We start from the raw sequence: 20,913 nt of genomic DNA, 5'->3' as shown, positions 1-20,913 counted from the left end.
ATGAATTCTAGAGTTTCATGATGATTTGTTGAAATCTGGCTGGCTGAGAAGCCATGTCTAATCTCATTGGACCGAGGTTTCAACTTATCACCACAAGAACTTGTTGATTTCTTATCAATCTTGCTTTTGGAGCAGTGATTTGCTAAGGCTTGGCTGGCCTCTGGCCATGTCTAGTGTTTTGGACCGAAGCTTTCTTTGAAAGCTTGGCTGGCTGTGAAGCCATGTCTAATTCCTGAACCGGAGTCTTAGACTAGCACTGCACTGATTCCTGGAATTCTCATTAAGAATTTTGATACCTTTTCCCATTTAATTTTCGAAAAACACAAAAAAAAAAATTACAAAATCATAAAAAGACCAAAAATATTTGATGTTTCTTGCTTAAGTTTAGTGTCTCATCCTAAGTTTGGTGTCAAATGCATGTTTTTGTTATAATTTTCGAATCCATGCATATATTTCTTTGTTTTGATATTTGAATTCTATTGACTTGAAGTATTTTGTGTGTCTCATATAGTGTCAGTGGCACACAAACTGCTAAGTTTGGTGTCTTGCATGCATTGTTAATTGATTCTTGTTGCATTTTGATTATAAAAAAAAAAATCTAAAAATATTTTTAATTTGTGTCTTTTCAAGTCAATGATACAAAGAATTGAAGATTCAGAACATACTGCAGAGGAATTACACAGAAAAAGCTGAGCATTCAAAAATGCCCAGTGAAGAAGGCAGACTGGCGTTTAAACGCCAGCCAGGGCACCTGGTTGGGCGTTTAACGCCCAAAGAGGTAGCATTTTGGGCGTTAAACGCCAGAATGTATACCATTCTGGGCGTTTAACGCCAGGATGGTGCTAGGGGGAAGATTTTGTTTTCAAATCAATTTTTTTAGTTTTTCAAAATCAAATCTTTTTCAAATCAAATCTTTTCAATCAAATGTTTTCAAAATCAATTTCTTTCCTTTTTAAAAGATACTTACTAACAATTAATGATTTGATTGAACATCTCAAAATTGTTGCCTTTTCTGTTGAGGAAGGTTTTATGTTTGAATCATATCTTTTCTTGTTAGGCAAGTCATTAATTTTTAAAATCATATCTTTTCAAATTGTTTTCAAATCATATCTTTTAAAATTGTTTTCAAATCATATCTTCTCAATCACATCTTTTTAAAACCATAACTTTTCAATTAAATCTTTTTAACCACATCTTTTTCAAAATAGTTTTCAATCAAATCTTTTTAATTTCTAATTTTAAAATCTTTTTCAAAAATCACTTGATTTCTTTTTCACTTTTAATTTTCGAAAATTATCAATCAAATTTTCAAAATGTTTTCAAAATCTTTTAAATGAATTTTCGAAAATTCTCTTCCCTCCTTCCCACATCCTTCTATTTATGGAGTACCACTCCTTCTGAATGCACAATTCGAACCTTATCTAACTAAAGTTCGAATTCTTCTTCTCCTTCTTCTTTCTATTTCTCTTTTCCTCTGACATTTCAAGGAATCTCTATACTGTGACATAGAGGATTTCACATTTTCTTTTTCTCTTCTCTTTCATATGAGCAGGAGCAGAGACAAAGGCATTCTTGTTGAAGCTGACCCTGAACCTGAGAGAACCTTGAAGCGAAAGCTAAGAGAAGCCAAGGCACAACTCTCTTTAGAGGACCTGACCGAATTCTTCAAGGAAGAAGAACACATGGCAGTCGAAAACAACAATAATGCCAACAATGCAAGGAAGGTGCTGGGTGACTTCACTGCACCTACTCCTGATTTCTATGGGAGAAGCATCTCTATCCCTGCCATTGGAGCAAACAACTTTGAGCTTAAGCCTCAATTAGTTTCTCTAATGCAACAGAATTGCAAGTTCCATGGACTTCCAATGGAAGATCCTCATCAGTTTTTAGCTGAATTCTTGCAAATCTGTGACACAGTCAAGACTAATGGGGTTAACCCTGAGGTCTATAGACTGATGCTATTCCCTTTCGCTGTAAGAGACAGAGCTAGAATATGGTTGGATTCTCAACCTAAAGAAAGCCTGGACTCTTGGGAAAAGCTAGTCAATGCCTTCTTGGCAAAGTTCTTTCCACCACAAAGATGGAGTAAGCTTAGAGTGGAAGTCCAAACCTTCAGACAGAAGGATGGAGAATCCCTCTATGAAGCTTGGGAAAGATACAAACAATTAATCAGAAGATGTCCTTCAGACATGCTTTCTGAATGGAGCATCATAGGTATTTTCTATGATGGTCTCTCTGAACTATCCAAGATGTCTTTGGATAGCTCTGCTGGAGGATCTCTTCATCTGAAGAAGACGCCTACTGAGGCTCAAGAACTGATTGAAATGGTTGCAAATAACCAATTCATGTACACTTCTGAAAGGAATCCTGTGAACAATGGGACTAGTCAGAAGAAAGGAGTTCTTGAAATTGACACTCTGAATGCCATTTTGGCTCAGAATAAAATATTGACTCAACAAGTCAATCTGATTTCTCAAAGTCTGTCTGGAATGCAAAATGCACCAAACAGTACTAAGGATGCTTCATCTGAGGAAGAAGCTTATGATCCTGAGAACCCTTCAGTGGAAGAGGTAAATTACCTGGGAGAACCCTATGGTAACACCTATAATTCTTCATGGAGAAATCACCCAAATCTCTCATGGAAGAATCAAGAGAGACCTCAACAAGGTTTCAATAATAATGGTGGAAGAAACAGGTTTAACAATGGTAAACCTTTTCCATCATCTTCTCAGCAACAGACAGAGAGCTCTAAGCAGAATACCTCTGACTTAGCAACCATGGTCTCTGATCTAATCAAAACCACTCAAAGTTTCATGACTGAAACTAGATCCTCCATTAGGAATTTGGAAGGACAAGTGGGTCAGCTGAGCAAGAAAATTACTGAACTTCCCCCAAGCACTCTCCCAAGTAACACTGAAGAAAATCCAAAAGGAGAGTGCAAAGCCATAAATATGGCCGAATTCTGGGAGGAAGAAGAGGCAGTGAACGCCACTGAGGAAGGCCTCACTGGACGTCCACTGGCCTCCAATGAGTTCCCCAATGAGGAACCTTGGGAATCTAAGGCTCAAACTGAGACCATAGAGATTCCCTTGGACTTACTACTGCCTTTCATGAGCTCTGATGAGTATTCTTCCTCTGAAGAGGAGGAGTATGTCACTGAGGAGCAAGTTGCTAAATACCTTGGAGCAATCATGAAGCTGAATGACAAGTTATTTGGAAATGAGACTTGGGAGGATGAACCCCCTTTGCTCACCAAAGAACTGGATAACTTGTCTAGGCAGCAATTGCCTCAAAAGAGGCAGGATCCTGGGAAGTTTTCTATACCTTGTACCATAGGCACCATGACCTTCAAGAAGGCCTTGTGTGACTTGGGGTCAAGTATAAACCTCATGCCCCTCTCTGTAATGGAGAAATTAGGGATCTTTGAGGTGCAAGCTGCAAAAATCTCACTAGAGATGGCAGACAACTCAAGAAAACAAGCCTATGGACTTGTAGAGGATGTTCTGGTTAAGGTTGAAGACCATTACATTCCTACTGATTTCATAGTCCTAGAGACTGGGAAGTGCATGGATGAATCAATCATCCTTGGCAGACCCTTCCTAGCCACAGCAAAGGCTGTGATTGATGTTGATAAAGGAGAGTTGATCATTCAAGTGAATGAAGAATCCTTGGTGTTTAAGGCCCAAGGATATCCCTCTGTCATCATGGAAAAGAAGCATGAAGAGCTTCTCTCAAAACAGAGCCAAACAGAGCCCCCACAGTCAGACTCTAAGTTTGGTGTTGGGAGGCCACAATCAAACTCTAAGTTTGGTGTTGGGAAGTTCCAACACGGTTCTGAGCATCTCTGAGGCTCCATGAGAGTCCTCTGTCAAGCTAATGACAGTAAAGAAGCGTTTGTTGGGAGGCAACCCAATGTTTTATAATTAATTATTTTCTTTTGTTATTTTATCTTTTTTGTAGGTTGATGATCATAAGAAGTCACAAAAACAATGAAAAAAGCAAAAACAAAATGAAAAACAGGAAGAAAAACAGCACACCCTGGAGGAAGATGCTGCTGGCGTTCAAACGCCAGTCAGCCTAGCAGTTGGGCGTTTAACGCCCAGTCTGGCACCCTTCTGGGCGTTTAACGCCAGAAAGGGGCACCAGACTGGTGTTAAACGCCAGTAAAGGGCAAAAACCTGGCGTTAAACGCCAGGAATGGGCACCAGCCCGGCGTTTAACGCCAGAAAAGGCTCAAAATGTGGATTTTGATGCCATTTGGTGCAAGGATGCCTTTTCCTTGACACTACAGGATCTGTGGACCCCACAGGACCCTACCATCACTCTCTCTCTTCTTCCCCCATTCACCAATCACCTCAACACCTCTTCCCCAAAAATCCCTCACCTATCAAATCCCATCTTTCTCTTCACCACTCACATCCATCCTTCATAAAACCCCACCAACCTCACCCTTCAAATTCAAACCACTTTCCCTCCCAAACCCACCCTCAAATGGCCGAACCCTCATCCCCCTCTTTCCTATATAAACCCCTCTTTACCCCTTCATTTTCCCACTACCTAAACACCACTTCTCCCCCTCCTTGGCCGAATACACCACCATCTCCCTCCTCCTCATTTCTTCTTCTTCTACTCTCTTCTTTCTTCTTTTGCTCGAGGACGAGCAAACATTTTAAGTTTGGTGTGGTGAAAGCGTTGCTTTTTCGTTTTTCCATAACCATTTATGGCATCCAAGGCCGGAGAAACCTCTAGAAAGAGGAAAGGGAAGGCAAAGGCTTCCACCTCCGAGTCATGGGAGATGGATAGATTCCTCTCAAGGGTGCATCAAGACCACTTCTATGAAGTTGTGGCCTTGAAGAAGGTGATCCCCGAAGTCCCCTTTTCACTCAAAAAGGGTGAATATCCGGAGATCCGCCATGAGATCCGAAGAAGAGGTTGGGAAGTACTTACCAACCCCATTCAACAAGTCGGAATCTTGATGGTTCAAGAGTTCTATGCCAATGCATGGATCACCAAGAACCATGACCAAAGTGTGAACCCGGATCCAAAGAATTATCTTACTATGGTTCGGGGGAAATACTTGGATTTTAGTCCGGAAAGTGTGAGGGTGGCGTTCAACTTGCCTATGATGCAAGGAGATGAGCATCCTTACACTAGAAGGGTCAACTTTGATCAAAGGTTGGACCAAGTCCTCACAGTCATATGTGAAGAGGGCGCACAATGGAAGCAAGATTCAAGAGGAAAGCCGGTCCAATTGAGAAGGCATGACCTCAAACCCGTGGCTAGAGGATGGTTAGAGTTCATACAACGCTCAATCATTCCCACTAGCAACCGGTCCGAAGTTACCATAGACCGGGCTATCATGATCCATAGCATCATGATTGGAGAAGAAATAGAGGTTCATGAGGTTATAGCCCAAGAACTCTATAGGGTGGCGGACAAGACCTCTACCTTGGCAAGGTTAGCCTTTCCTCACCTCATTTGTCACCTCTGTTATTCAGTGGGAGTTGACATAGAGGGAGACATCACCATTGATGAGGACAAGCCCATCACTAAGAAAAGGATGGAGTACACAAGAGATCCCACTCATCATGAGATCCCTGAGATTCCTCAAGGGATGAATTTTCCTCCACAAGACTATTGGGGGCAACTAAACACCTCCCTAGGAGAGTTGAGTTCCAATATGGGACAACTAAGGGTGGAGCACCAAGAACACTCCATTCTCCTCCATGAAATTAGAGAAGAACAAAGAATCATGAGAGAGGAGCAACAAAGGCAAGGAAGAGACATTGAGGAGCTCAAGCACTCCATAGGACCTTCAAAAGCAAGGAAGAGCCGCCATCACTGAGGTGGACCCATTCCTTGATTTCCTTGTTCTTTATTCCTTTGTTTTTCGAATTTTAGTGCTTTATGTTATCCATGCTTGTGTCTTATGATCATTAGTGTCTTAGTGTCTATGCCTTAAAGTTATGAATGTCCTATGAATCCATCACCTTTCTTGAATAAAAATGTGCTTAATTGAAAAAGGAAGAATTGCATGAATTTTGAATTTTATAATAGTTTAATTATTTTGATGTGGTGGCAATATTTTTGTTCTCTGAATGTATGCTTAAACAGTGCATATGTATCTTGAATTTGTGGTTCATGAATGTTGGCTCTTGAAAGAATGATGAAAAAGGAGACATGTTATTGAGGATCTAAAAAATCAATAAAATGATTCTTGAAGCAAGAAAAAGCATTGCTATTCAAAAAAAAAAAAAACCGAAAAAAAAAAGAAAAAGAGAAAAAAAAAAGAAAACGAAAAAAAAATAAGAGTTGTGATCCAAGGCAAATAAGAGTGTGCTTAAGAACCCTGGACACCTCTAATTGGGGACTTTAGCAAAGCTAAGTCACAATCTGAAAATGTTCACCCAATTATGTGTCTGTGGCATGTATGTATCCGGTGGTAATACTGGAAAGACAGAGTGCTTTGGGCCACAGCCAAGACTCAATAAATAGCTATGTTCAAGAATCATCATACTTTACTAGGAGAATCATTAACACTATCTGGATTCTAAGTTCCTAAAGAAGCCAACCATTCTGAATTTCAAAGGATAGATTGAGATGCCAAAACTGTTCAGAGGCAAAAAGTTAAAAGCCCCGCTCATCTAATTAATACTGATCTTCACAGATGTTTTTGGAATTCATTGCATATTCTCTTCCTTTTATCTTATTTGATTTTCAGTTGCTTGGGGACAAGCAACAATTTAAGTTTGGTGTTGTGATGAGCGGATGATTTGTATGCTTTTTGGCATTGTTTTTAGTATGTTTTTGATATGATCTAGTTAGTTTTTAGTATATTTTTATTAGTTTTTAGTTAAAATTCACTTTTCTGGACTTTACTATGAGTTTGTGTGTTTTTCTGTGATTTCAGGTATTTTCTGGCTGAAATTGAGGGACCTGAGCAAAAATCTGATCCAGAGACCAAAAAGGACTGCAGATGCTGTTGGATTCTGACCTCCCTGCACTCGAAGCGAATTTTCTGGAGCTACAGAAGCCCAATTGGCGCGCTCTCAACGGCGTTGGAAAGTAGACATCCTGGGCTTTCCAGCAATATATGATAGTCCATACTTTGCCCAAGATTTGATGGCCCAAACCGGCGTTCAAAGTCACCTCAAGAAATCCCAGCGTTAAACGCTGGAACTGGCACCCAAATGGGAGTTAAACGCCCAAACTGGCACCAAAGCTGGCGTTTAACTCCAAGAAGAGTCTCTACACGAAATTTGCTTCATTGCTCAACCCAAGCACACACCAAGTGGGCCCGGAAGAGGATTTTTATGTCATTTACTCATTTCTGTACACCTTAGGCTACTAGTTTTCTATAAGTAGGACCTTTTACTATTGTATTTATCATCGGGGGATTATTTTAGATCCTTTGATCACTTTGGGGAGGCTGGCCTCACGGCCATGCCTAGACCTTGTTCTTATGTATTTTCAACGGTGGAGTTTCTACACACCATAGATTAAGGTGTGGAGCTCTGCTGTACCTCGAGTATTAATGCAATTACTATAGTTCTTCTATTCAATTCTGCTTGTTCTTTTACCAAGATATCACTTGTTCTTCAACTTGATGAAGGTGATGATTGACACTCATCATCATTCTCACCTATGAACAAGGTGACTGACAACCACTCTTGTTCTACAAGCATTTGAGGCTTAGTGAATATCTCTTGGATTTCTGATTGCACGATGCATGGTTGATCGCCTGACAACCGAGTGCTCGCCTGACAAACGAGCCAGCCATTCCGTGAGATCAGAGTCTTCGTGGTATAGGCAAGAACTGATGGCAGCATTCAAGAGAATCCGGAAGGTCTAACCTTGTCTGTGGTATTCTGAGTAGGATTCAATGATTGAATGACTGTGACGTGCTTCAAACCTGTAACCTACTGGGCGTTAGTGACAGACGCAAAAGAGTGATTCTATTCCGGTAGGGGAGGGAACCAAACCGGTGATTGGCAGCACTGTGACAGAGTGCGTGCATTAGCTTTCACTGCGCGAATGGGAGGTAGCTGCTGACAACAGTGAAACCCTATACGAGCTTGCCATGGAAAGGAGTAAGAAAGGATTGGATGAAGGCAGTAGGAAAGCAGAGAGACGGAAGGGAAGGCATCTTCATACGCTTGTCTGAAGCTCTTACACCAATGATATACATAAGTATCACTATCTTTATCTTCTATGTTATTTTCGTTCATCATCATATACATTTGAGTTTGCCTGACTAAGATTTACAAGATGACCATAGCTTGCTTCAATGCTAACAATCTCCGTGGGATCGACCCTTACTCACGTAAGGTTTATTACTTGGACGACCCAGTGCACTTACTGGTTAGTTGTGCGAAGTTGTGTAATGCCACGGTATTGAGCCACCAAGTTCTTGGAGCCATTACCGGGGATTATTTGAGTTGTGAAAAAGTATTGTTCACAATTTCGCGCACCAATGACCCCTTGCGCGTGGGCGCACTTGGCGCGTACGCGCCGATCTTCCAGAAAACGCCATCCACGCGTGCGCGTGGTGTGCGCGGGCGCGCCGATGGTGCTGCACCCAATGCCCAGCCATTTTCCAGAGAGTTGTGCCAGAACCGTGCCAGCTTTGTGCCTGGGGCACGAGAGCGCCCACGCGTACGCGTGGTTGACGCGTGCGCGTCGATTGGCAAATCTTTAATCCACGCGTTAGCGTGCATGACGCTTGCGCGTCGATGAGTTTTTGAGGCCATCCACGCGTACGCGTGGAGTGCGCGTACGCGTGGCCCTGTTTTCATCCCAAAGTTGATTTTTGAGTTTTAAAAGCCAAATCTCATACTTCTAAGCCTCCGATCTCACCATTTATGTCTTAAATCATTATGATATAGCTAGCATGAGAAAAAGGGCTAGTGAATGTGGTAACTTGCGAGTGAAGCAAGGGGAAATATGTATGATCATTGAGGATCAAATATGATTATGTGAGATGCGGAGAATGGCGGTGGAGGTGCTTGTTATGCCATGGGCCGAAGGGCCGTAAATGTTAATGAATTGGCTGGTTATGGATTTAACCGTGAGCCGGATAGCTAGATTATTGCCGTGTGACGGCGGAGCCATGTTTATGGCTAAGTATAAATGCATATATGCTGTTGAATGAATTGTGAATGTTTGCACTTCCACCATCGGAGATGAGGGTTTCCCTGGGTAGTAGCAGTGGCTAGCCACCACGTGCTCCAGGTTGAGACTCGAAGCTCTGTTAACCCTATGTCGTAAGTGTGGCCGGGCACTGTGAAAGGCCCGGATGAGCTCGCCCCCGAAATATTCACCAGTGAGGGTGATGGATATGGATCATGTTTATGATCAAGTTTATAACGAGTATAACTCGAGTTGGGGATGCGCGACAGAGGGACAGTCCAATGGTTAGCGACCAGGACTTGTCGGGTTGGCTCTATAACCGACAAGATGATATCATCGGCCACTAGGGACAGGCATTCATCATATGCATACTATGTGAATTGTTTGAGATTGCCTATTTGACTGCATATTACATGCTAATTGTCTAAATGTCTTAACTGCTCCTATTTGTATATTCTTTGTCTGATATAACTGTGTTTGCTATAATATACTCCTGCTGGTGGTTGGGAGGTTTGAAGGAATTGGAAAGGGAAGTATTAGTTAGACTGAAGAATCTTTAGTCAGATGCCCTTATATGGTTTAGCTTGTTTATAAGCTTTGATATTATCTGGGGAAAGTTCTAGGAATGCCTTTGGCTTTCCTCTATTATTATGTATTATATATGTGGAAGCTGTTACCATGCTGGGGACCTCTGGTTCTCACCCATGCGGATTTTGTGGTTTTCAGATGCAGGACGTGAGGTTTCCCGCTGAGGCATGCTGGAGACTTCTAGATTTGCGAAGATCCTTTGTTCTCGGGACTATGTTTCGGTTTATATGTTTTGCTTAGATACTTTTATCTCCATTAAATAATACAAACTGTGATGACTCCTCTTATGGGAGATTTTGGAGAATAGGTTTTATGTATTTGTGTCCCTTTGGGTTTTCTTTGGGGTTTTCCTTATTTTATCATATGTATATATTGCTATGCTCGGACAGGTTATCTTTGCAGCCGGATTTTGAGTCTTGATATTCCTGTTTTTGACACTCAGTTATATATATATAATCTCGCGTTGGTTTATCCTTGTTCGTTACGTTAACGATCGGAGTGTTGCGCTTTTGAGTTGCGATTTTTCTTGTTTACCCCTTTTTTTTTCTACAAAGGCTCCTAGTTATAATCAATCATTCATACTACTATACGTACTAAATTTTATTTTAGAGGTCGTAATACCTTGTCATCTCTGAATTATGACTTAAGCATAAAACTCTGTATGGTAGGGTGTTACATTATGGTATTAGAGCAGTGCGTTCCTGTAGAGCCTGAGGGATGGACTGATTATGCTTCTGTGCATTCTCTGTGTGTGTGTTATGTGCTATTAGTATATCTGCTTGATATAATTGGCATAAACGTTCATGAGCATGCATTTGGGACTTCGAAGCACTAGACTTCCGATATTGAGACTGATCAACTTAATATCGATTGTTTGGTGTGTATTGGAACCAGATGGCGCCTCGTGGACGCGATAGAGATAGTGCGAGAGGTCGTACGAATGCTCGTGCGCCGAAGAATAATCCTAATGACCCGGTGAACTTTACGACTGCGTTGGGGAACATGGCTGCCGCTATGCAAGCCACTGTTGAGGCCGTTGGCCAACAGATGAACAACCATGGCAACGACAGAAATGGAGCTCAGGGACCAATGGAGATTAGAACTTTCGTGGTGTTGGTGAACAAGTGTGGGGTTGCTGAAGAGTGTGTGAAGAGGGCAGCCGCTAAGAAGGGAAGTCACAAAGGATCATTCCCACAGAACCGAGGGAAGAGCTTTGCACCTAGAGGTCCGCCTTTCAAGAGGAGAGGTTCCTTTAGGAAGACCAGCAACAACAACTCCCAATGAAAAAGGTTTGGGAAGCAACCTCAGAATGATCAAGTTTGTACTAGGTGTGGAAGTCACCATCCGGGAGCACCATGCAAGGCCGGATGGGGTTTGTGCTACAATTGTGGAAAGGCGGGGCATAAAGCCGCAAGTTGTCCTGAGAGGCAAAAACAAGTTGCTGGGAAAGCACAACAGACTGGTCGGGTGTTCACCACTTCAGCTGTAGGAGCTGAGGGATTCGAGACACTTATTCGAGGTAACTGTGAAATGGCTAGTCAAACTTTAAATGCTTTAATTGATTCGGGAGCATCGCATTCATTTATTGCATTTGAGAAAGTCCATGAGTTAGGATTGAAGATCGTAACCTTAAGATATGACCTAAAAGTGTACAATGCTACCCATGAGGCCATGGTAACTAGGCCAGGATGCCCGAAAGTTTCGTTTAGGTTCAAGCAGCGTGATTTTGTCCATAATTTAATCTGCTTACCGACGATCGGTCTTGACCTTATCTTAGGATTGGACTGGTTATCGGAGAACCATGTCCTGCTTGATTGTTCTACAAAGTCGGTGTACTTTATGCCGGAAGATACAGAAGGACCGGTCGTGGTGAATAATCATTACTTGAATTCGATGATGGTGAACTGTTCTGGAATCGAATGTCAGGGTATCCTGTTGTTAACTGCGGGTGTTTCGGGTGATGATCAAAGGTTGGAATAGATTTCGGTTGTGTGTGAGTTTCCAGAAGTGTTTCCCGATGATATTGATGAGTTTCCACCTAACCGAGAGGTTGAGTTTGCTATTGAATTGGTGCCTGGGACGGGCCCAATCTCAAGTGCTCCTTATAGGATGTCACCGTTAGAAATGAACGAGCTAAAGTCTCAGTTAGAGGATTTGTTGGGGAAGAATTTTATACGACCAAGTGTCTCTCTGTGGGGTGCTCCAGTGTTACTGGTGAAGAAGAATGATGGGAGTATGCGGCTCTGTGTGGATTACAGGCAGTTGAACAAGGTTACAATAAAGAATAAGTACCCACTGCCAAGAATAGATGATCTCATGGATCAGTTACAAGGAGCTGGAGTTTTCTCCAAGATTGATTTGCGATCCGGTTATCACCAGATAAGGGTGAGGGGTGAGGATATCCCTAAGACCGCTTTCAGGACTCGTTATGGTCATTACGAGTACACTGTGATGTCCTTTGGGTTGACGAACGCTCCTGCGGTATTCATGGATTACATGAATAGAGTTTTCTGTCCGTTTCTGGATAAATTCGTTGTTGTCTTCATTGATGACATACTAATTTATTCCAAGACTGAAGAAGAGCATGCAAAACACTTGAGGACCGTGTTGCAGATTCTAAAGGAGAAGAAACTCTATGCAAAACTGTCTAAGTGTGAGTTTTGGAAGAGTGAGGTGAAGTTTTTGGGTCACGTGGTGAGTAAGAAGGGAATAGCCGTAGACCCAACTAAGGTGGAGGCTGTGATGGATTGGAAACAACCAACCACCGTAACAGAGATAAGGAGTTTTCTGGGTTTAGCTGGCTATTACCGAAGGTTTATCAGGGGCTTTTCACAGATAGCTTTGCCAATGACAAAGTTAACCCGCAAAGACACTCCGTTTGTTTGGACTCCTGAATGCGAGGAGAGCTTTCAGACATTGAAGAAAAAGTTGACTACTGCACCTGTGTTAGTGTTACCCGAGCCGAATGAGCCATTTGAGGTGTATTGTGACGCCTCATTGAAGGGTCTAGGGTGCGTGCTGATGCAGCACCATAATGTGGTGGCGTATGCCTCACGACAGTTGAGACCTCATGAAGTTAGTTACCCTACGCACGATTTGGAACTCGCTGCGGTTGTGTTTGCCTTGAAGGTGTGGAGGCATTATCTCTATGGGGTTAAGTTCCAAGTTTTCTCTGATCGTAAGAGCTTGAAGTATCTCTTTGATCAGAAAGAGCTTAATATGAGGCAGAGAAGGTGGATGGAATTGTTGAAGGACTACGACTTTGAGTTGCATTACCATCCGGGAAAGGCAAATGTAGTGGCGGATGCGTTAAGTCGGAAGTCATTATATGCGGCTTGGATGATGCTTCAAGAGGAGAAGTTGCTCAAAGGATTCGAGAGTCTGAAAATTGGTGCTCGAGAAGTATCCGGAACTTTGTGTTTGAGCCGATTAGAAATCTCAAGTGACTTTAAGTCCGAACTCCTAAAGGCTCATCAAAATGATGAAGCGTTATGGAAAGTGTTACCGGCCATTGAGTAAGGAAAACAGTGGAGAGTGTCGGAAGAAAAAGATGGGTTATGGAGATTCAAGGGTAGGATCATTGTGCCGGATGTTGGCACTTTGAGGCAAGATATCTTAAAGGAGGCACACAAAAGCGGATTCTCCATTCACCCGGGAAGTACTAAGATGTACCATGATTTGAAGGCGATGTTTTGGTGGCCGGGTATGAAGAATGATGTGGCGGAATATGTTTCAAAGTGCTTAACTTGTCAAAAGGTAAAGATTGAACATCAAAAGCCTGCCGGTATGTTGCAACCTTTAGAGATTCCACAATGGAAGTGAGAAAGTATTGCAATGGACTTTGTGTCAGGATTGCCAAGGACTAGGGCTGGTTTTGATGCTATTTGGGTGATGGTGGACCGACTGACAAAGTCAGCTCACTTTTTGCCCATTCGTATGACTTACACCCTTGAGGAGCTAGCACGGTTATACATAAAAAAGATTGTGAGACTTCATGGTGTACCCGCTACTATAATCTCTGATAGAGATTCTCGTTTCACTTCAAGGTTTTGGGGTGCATTTCAGAAGGCTTTTGGAACCCGATTAAGCTTGAGCACGGCTTACCATCCTCAAACAGATGGTCAATCTGAGAGGACGATCCAAACACTAGAGGATATGTTGAGAGCTTGTGTTTTGGACCAACCGGCGAGTTGGGATCGGTATATGCCATTGGTGGAGTTTGCATACAATAATAGTTATCATGCGAGCATCGGAATGGCTCCGTATGAGGCCTTGTATGGGAGGAAATGTCAATCTCCGCTATGTTGGTATGAAGCTGGAGAGAAAAGCTTGTTGGGGCCAGAAATGATAGCTGAGACTACTGAACAAGTCAAGAAAATCCGAGATAGGATGTTTACGGCGCAGAGTCGTCAAAAGAGTTACGCCGATCAAAGGCGAAAGCCCTTAGAATTTGAGGAAGGGGACCATGTCTTCCTTAAGGTTACTCCGACTACAGGAGTAGGTAGGGCGATTAAGACAAAGAAGTTGAATCCTCGATACATTGGTCCATTTCAGATCCTAGAGAGGATTGGACCGGTGGCGTATCGGATGGCTCTACCACCTTATCTTTCGAACTTGCACGACGTGTTTCACGTGTCGCAGCTTCGGAAGTACACTCCTGATGCTAGCCATGTGTTGGGACCTGAATCGGTTCAGTTAAGGGAAGATTTGACGCTTCCAGTGGCTCCAGTCAGAATTGATGATACTAGTATTAAACGGTTGCGTGGAAAAGAGGTTTCTTTAGTGAAAGTGGCTTGGAGTCGAGGCGGTGTTGAGGAACACACTTGGGAACTTGAGTCGGAGATGCGAACGGACTATTCGCATTTATTCTCAGGTAATTGCATTTGAATTTTGTGGGCAAAATTCCCAATTAGGTGGGTAGAATGTAAAACCCGGTTAATTAACGGCTAATTAACCCATAAATGAGAATTTATTCTAGAAATCCTAAAATGTGATTTTTATGGCTAAATGTGATAGAGGAGACTGAGACGAGAATTTTGGTACCAATTTTATAGAATTCAGACCAAGATTGGACCGAACGGGCCAAACCGGGCCAAACGGACCCAGAGTGGGCCCTTGGCCCAACACAACTAAACTAAAACCCTAGTTTTCAGCACTCTCTCTCCTCACAACACACTCAAACACGCTGAAATTAGAGAGAAAGGGAGGAAGAACACTCTCTCAAGTTCTCTCCCTTGGTTGATCTTCAAACCACCATAACTTTTGATCTAGAGCTCCGATTGTCGCTCCGTTTGCGGCCACGCGTTCACCGCGGAGAGCTCTACAAAACCCATACAATTAATCTTGAGGTAAGCCATGTGTTTCTGTTCGAAATTCCAGCCCTTATTTTCCAGTTTCATGGGTAAAATGTTGAGATTTTGGATTCTTTGATGTTATAGGACCCAACTCTCTTGAAGGAGAAGGTTAATCTTGTCTCCTTAGACCTTGGGTGTGGTAAGATTCTCAACCCTAGTGTAATTTTGTTGTTCTATGATGTTTGGGTTTTGAGATGTTGTGTATGGGTATGATGGTTGTGGCTTAGGTTGTGTATGTGTGGATATTGGAGCTTGATTGGTGATATTGAAAAGCTTGGAAAGGGTTTGGTGGTGAAAAATCTGTTTTTGGAGGTGTTGAGGCCTTGAGAGCTTGTGAATAAGTGATTTGGAAGTGCTCCGGGGGAGCTTGGGAAAATCGGCTAAGGTATGGTTTCGGTTTCCCGTATCTAATATGTAATGTGGTAGGAAATACTTAGGCTAGAGGCCCTAAGATAGGCATTGAATTGTTGATGTTGTTGAATGATTGAGATATATGATGTGGTCATATATGTGATGATGATTATTGATGTCTTGGTGGTATGATGTATGAGAAATATGCATGTTGTGATATATGCTTGATGATTGGTTATGGTTGAATTGTGGGTTGAACCATGTTGATGGTGAGTATGATGTTGATTGTGTACAATAATGATTTATTGGAATTGGTGTTGTTGAGAATTGGCATGAGGAATAGTATATGATATGTCAATGTGTTTGAGTTTGAGCCACTTGGGTGAAGTGGGGTAAAATGATGAGATAGTGATTTTGGTAAATTATGGTAATGTGTCAATGTGTGAGTTGAGGAGGCTTGATGTTGAATTTGATATATTTTGATTGATTTCAAAGAAAAGGGATGAACTTGGCATGTTTTGATTGGTTTTGAAAAGAGTTGGAAACGGCTTGTTTTGAAAATGGCACTTTGTGGTTTCGTATGAAAATATGGTTTTTGGGCACACTTTGGCGGGACATAACTTGGACTACGGATCTCCGTTTTGTACCAAATCTGTTTAGAAATGAAATTGGATCCGGGATGTCCATGCCGTTCAAAGAACGGGTGAGAAACGATTTAAAATGAGGAAGTTATGTCCGTTGGAAGATTGGGGTTTAAATCTGTGAATTCTGCAGCTTTTAACTTAGAAAATTTTTAGCAGAATGACCCCTTGCGCGTGGGCGCACTTGGCGCGTACGCGCCGATCTTTCAGAAAATGCCATCCACGCGTGCGCGTGGTGTGCGCGGGCGCGCCGATGGTGCTGCACCCAATGCCCAGCCATTTTCCAGAGAGTTGTGCCAGAACCGTGCCAGCTTTGTGCCTGGGGCACGAGAGCGCCCACGCGTACGCGTGGTTGACGCGTGCGCGTCGATTGGCAAATCTTTAATCCACGCGTTAGCGTGCATGACGCTTGCGCGTCGATGAGTTTTTGAGGCCATCCACGCGTACGCGTGGAGTGCGCGTACGCGTGGCCCTGTTTTCATCCCAAAGTTGATTTTTGAGTTTTAAAAGCCAAATCTCATACTTCTAAGCCTCCGATCTCACCATTTATGTCTTAAATCATTATGATATACCTAGCATGAGAAAAAGGGCTAGTGAATGTGGTAACTTGCGAGTGAAGCAAGGGGAAATATGTATGATCATTGAGGATCAAATATGATTATGTGAGATGCGGAGAATGGCGGTGGAGGTGCTTGTTATGCCATGAGCCGAAGGGCCGTAAATGTTAATGAATTGGCTAGTTATGGATTTAACCGTGAGCCGGATAGCTAGATTATTGCCGTGTGACGGCGGAGCCATGTTTATGGCTAAGTATAAATGCATATATGCTGTTGAATGAATTGTGAATGTTTGCACTTCCACCATCGGAGATGAGGGTTTCCCTGGGTAGTAGCAGTGGCTAGCCACCACGTGCTCCAGGTTGAGACTCGAAGCTCTGTTAACCCTATGTCGTAAGTGTGGCCGGGCACTGTAAAAGGCCCGGATGAGCTCGCCCCCGAAATATTCACCAGTGAGGGTGATGGATATGGATCATGTTTATGATCAAGTTTATAACGAGTATAACTCGAGTTGGGGATGCGCGACAGAGGGACAGTCCAATGGTTAGCGACCAGGACTTGTCGGGTTGGCTCTATAACCGACAAGATGATATCATCGGCCACTAGGGACAGGCATTCATCATATGCATACTATGTGAATTGTTTGAGATTGCCTATTTGACTGCATATTACATGCTAATTGTCTAAATGTCTTAACTGCTCCTATTTGTATATTCTTTGTCTGATATAACTGTGTTTGCTATAATATACTCCTGCTGGTGGTTGGGAGGTTTGAAGGAATTGGAAAGGGAAGTATTAGTTAGACTGAAGAATCTTTAGTCAGATGCCCTTATATGGTTTAGCTTGTTTATAAGCTTTGATATTATCTGGGGAAAGTTCTAGGAATGCCTTTGGCTTTCCTCTATTATTATGTATTATATATGTGGAAGCTGTTACCATGCTGGGGACCTCTAGTTCTCACCCATGCGGATTTTGTGGTTTTCAGATGCAGGACGTGAGGTTTCCCGCTGAGGCATGCTGGAGACTTCTAGATTTGCGAAGATCCTTTGTTCTCGGGACTATGTTTCGGTTTATATGTTTTGCTTAGATACTTTTATCTCCATTAAATAATACAAACTGTGATGACTCCTCTTATGGGAGATTTTGGAGAATAGGTTTTATGTATTTGTGTCCCTTTGGGTTTTCTTTGGGGTTTTCCTTATTTTATCATATGTATATATTGCTATGCTCGGACCGGTTATCTTCGCAGCCGGATTTTGAGTCTTGATATTCCTGTTTTTGACACTCAGTTATATATATATATAATCTCGCGTTGGTTTATCCTTGTTCGTTACGTTAACGATCGGAGTGTTGCGCTTTTGAGTTGCGATTTTTCTTGTTTACCCCTTTTTTTTTCTACAAAGGCTCCTAGTTATAATCAATCATTCATACTACTATACGTACTAAATTTTATTTTAGAGGTCGTAATACCTTGTCATCTCTGAATTATGACTTAAGCATAAAACTCTGTATGGTAGGGTGTTACACAAGAAAGATGCTACTGACGCAAAATCTTATTCTATACCTCTACTGAAACTCTTTTCTCTCTTCTCTTTGCTTTGCTTACTTTTCTTTTAATTAGTTAGTCACTAAACAAAGAGATATCTAAATGATTATTATATGTGTGGAGGGAGTTACAGTCTTTCTTTCTCCCTGACCCTAAATGACAATTAAAAAAAAAATTGAATAACCATTATTCGAACATATGCATATAGATAGCTCATATGTTTTTGTTCCTTTACATATATGTCTTTTTGGTTTTCTTGTGCTCACCTTTGGGTGGAAATTAATTCTTTAATTATTTATTTGCCAAATAATTTTAAGTCTTCTTTAAGCATAATGAATAACAGCAACGGCAGTCATGGAGAATGAATGAGAGGCATCGTTTTTCTTTTTTTCATATTCAGTCGGTCGGGTTGCAGGTTCGGTCAGTTGGGGACTCGTAATGGGGCCTGAAGCTGTCCAAAATAAAAAAAAACATTATGTATGAGTTCTGAGAAAAAGAAAGTGTCATATTATATGGCGCAGTGAAAGAATAAGGGCATGAAAGTAAATAAAACTATTCTCCTCCCTTATCTGATCTCTCTCCGTCCATCTTTCCATTTACCGGTACCCAATGTCTGCACCGTCACCGGAGCTAACACATAAAGTTTGCTCGCGATGCAAACAGAGGAAGCATCGGTAGAGACTTCTCTTCAATTCGCGAAAACCAAAGCTCAATCCATACGCTGTTACTCAGCATGGATGGTTGTCGTTGGCAGTGTTGTAGAGGTAATTGGTTTTTTTTTTCAGAGTTAGTATAGTTACACAATTTCTTGGCCGAATATATCATGATAAATTATTCCCATAATTTTAAAAGATTCATATTCCCGTTATACCTGCATCCTCGTAGTGGCCAAATACATCATTTATTAATGTATCTAGCGGATTCTCTTGGTATGGTGTCGCTTGCACTTCTAGACTACTTGGCTCAGCAAGTTATATCTCACAATGATGATTCCAAACAACATAGTTTTGGGAAACGGCTTTAAGAGCAAGTGATCCAGATTTATGTTTCTTTTATGCCATTTTCAAATGCACATCATGAACATGGACAACATATTCTATTTCAAATGGCCGCTCTCGCAAAAGCAAAATTAAGGAATCCAATTATGTCATTTTTGTATTTCTTTGTTGTTCGAGGTTTTTCAATCCAAATTCTATCCATTTATAACTAATTTATTCAACCAAAAAATAAACAAAGTTGTAACATAAAAAAAAAAATAAGTAATTTATTTTTGTAAAAGAATTACTACATTAAAACTCATAATCATAATCATTATAATAAGTAATTTGTTTCTTTGATGCTATTTTATGTCTTATTAATTTTTTTTAAATTTTTTTACACAAAAATATTAAAATATTCTCTAAATATTGGTGTCATTTTATTGTAGACTAATAGAAAAATTTAACAAGTTGCAACTTTGAAGTTTTAATCTTCTAAACTTCATTCGAAGTAAATATATTTTTTCGTATCACCTTTAAGAATTTGAATAATTATTTTATATATAATTAATTTGGTATTATTTTATACTGGGTTAGTTTTTTCGTCAAAAATATATTCAATATTCATTAAATATTCTAATTTTTTATGTCAAGCATTCTAAGTATAAAAAATTAAGTTCTAATTTAATTATTGAATGTTTTAAACCATTCAAAAATCGAAAAATACCATTCTAAACTATATTAAAATATTTATCTATACAATTAATCATTTATTTTTATGTTGGTAAGAAACTTTAAAAAGAGTTATATTTTATAAATTTTGTTTTCATGTAAATATTATTATGTGTTTTTTATGTTCAAGTTTCGGCCCTAAAAAATATTTTTGAAGTTCCGTCATTGCCAATCAATTAAATAAATCTAAAACTAGAAAAAGAAAAAAAAACCACTAGAACCTAGAAGGGAGGATGCGTATAAACTAATAAAATCCCAAAAATGAGATACATAGAATTTAACAACTATAACTATTTTATTCAAAATAAAAAACATGTAACTACTCTATTAAGCTAGAGAATTACCTTGTAAAAAGATTCAACAGAATAGTTTGGATTAGAACCGAATGAATCAATAAAATAGAAGCAACAAATATGCCAAATCAACTGTTCAGATACTGCAAGAACAATTTTCAAAAATAAAAAAATATTTAGTTTAGTATGTGCATCAATAAATAAAAAGAAAAAAGGTACTCTCTCTCTCTCTCTCTCTATATATATATATATATATATATATATATATATATATATATATATATATATATATATATTGCTGGCTTTGGTATGTGATAGTACGAAAACGTTAGACAACTAAAAAATTAAACAAATTTAGTTTTTTTTTTTAATCTTGTTAACATTACTTGTGATTTTATCAGAAGAGGTTCTACTTGATTTTGCTAGATTCACTCTTTCTTTATTGATGTCAATAATTTAATAATAGTATGATACTTTTTTAATAAGAATACTAGTAGTTTGTTAATAAAATTCAGTTAGATTCTTCTTCTGAATTTGTGATCAGTAATAATGTACATAAATATTCACATAGTAATAATATAAGGGATTTCATAAGTAACTACCATAAGAAACATGGAAATTGATTATGAATTTATAATCCTATGATCTTTCTTAAGGTGATTAAGTACAAATAGAAAAAAATAAACACATACAAGTAGAATTGTAACAATGCACAATCAATTACCTTCAGAGTTGGAAGAGTAAG

At 40.5% G+C, this 20,913-nt stretch overlaps 1 non-coding gene across 1 annotated transcript; it reads right to left on the bottom strand.

Annotated features, from left to right (window-relative positions):
• Positions 1–2,087: 2,087 nt before the first annotated feature.
• On the bottom strand, positions 2,088–2,195 carry LOC130971813 (small nucleolar RNA R71). Its single transcript, XR_009083021.1, has one exon. It is a non-coding gene; the product is annotated as a small nucleolar RNA R71 (small nucleolar RNA).
• Between the last annotated feature and the right edge of the window lie 18,718 nt (positions 2,196–20,913).

This window comes from Arachis stenosperma, chromosome 3 (assembly GCF_014773155.1).
Source record: "Arachis stenosperma cultivar V10309 chromosome 3, arast.V10309.gnm1.PFL2, whole genome shotgun sequence".
NCBI lineage: Eukaryota > Viridiplantae > Streptophyta > Magnoliopsida > Fabales > Fabaceae > Arachis > Arachis stenosperma.
The sequence above is the reverse complement of the archived record's forward strand: the minus strand, read 5'-3'. Positions and strand labels throughout refer to the sequence as shown.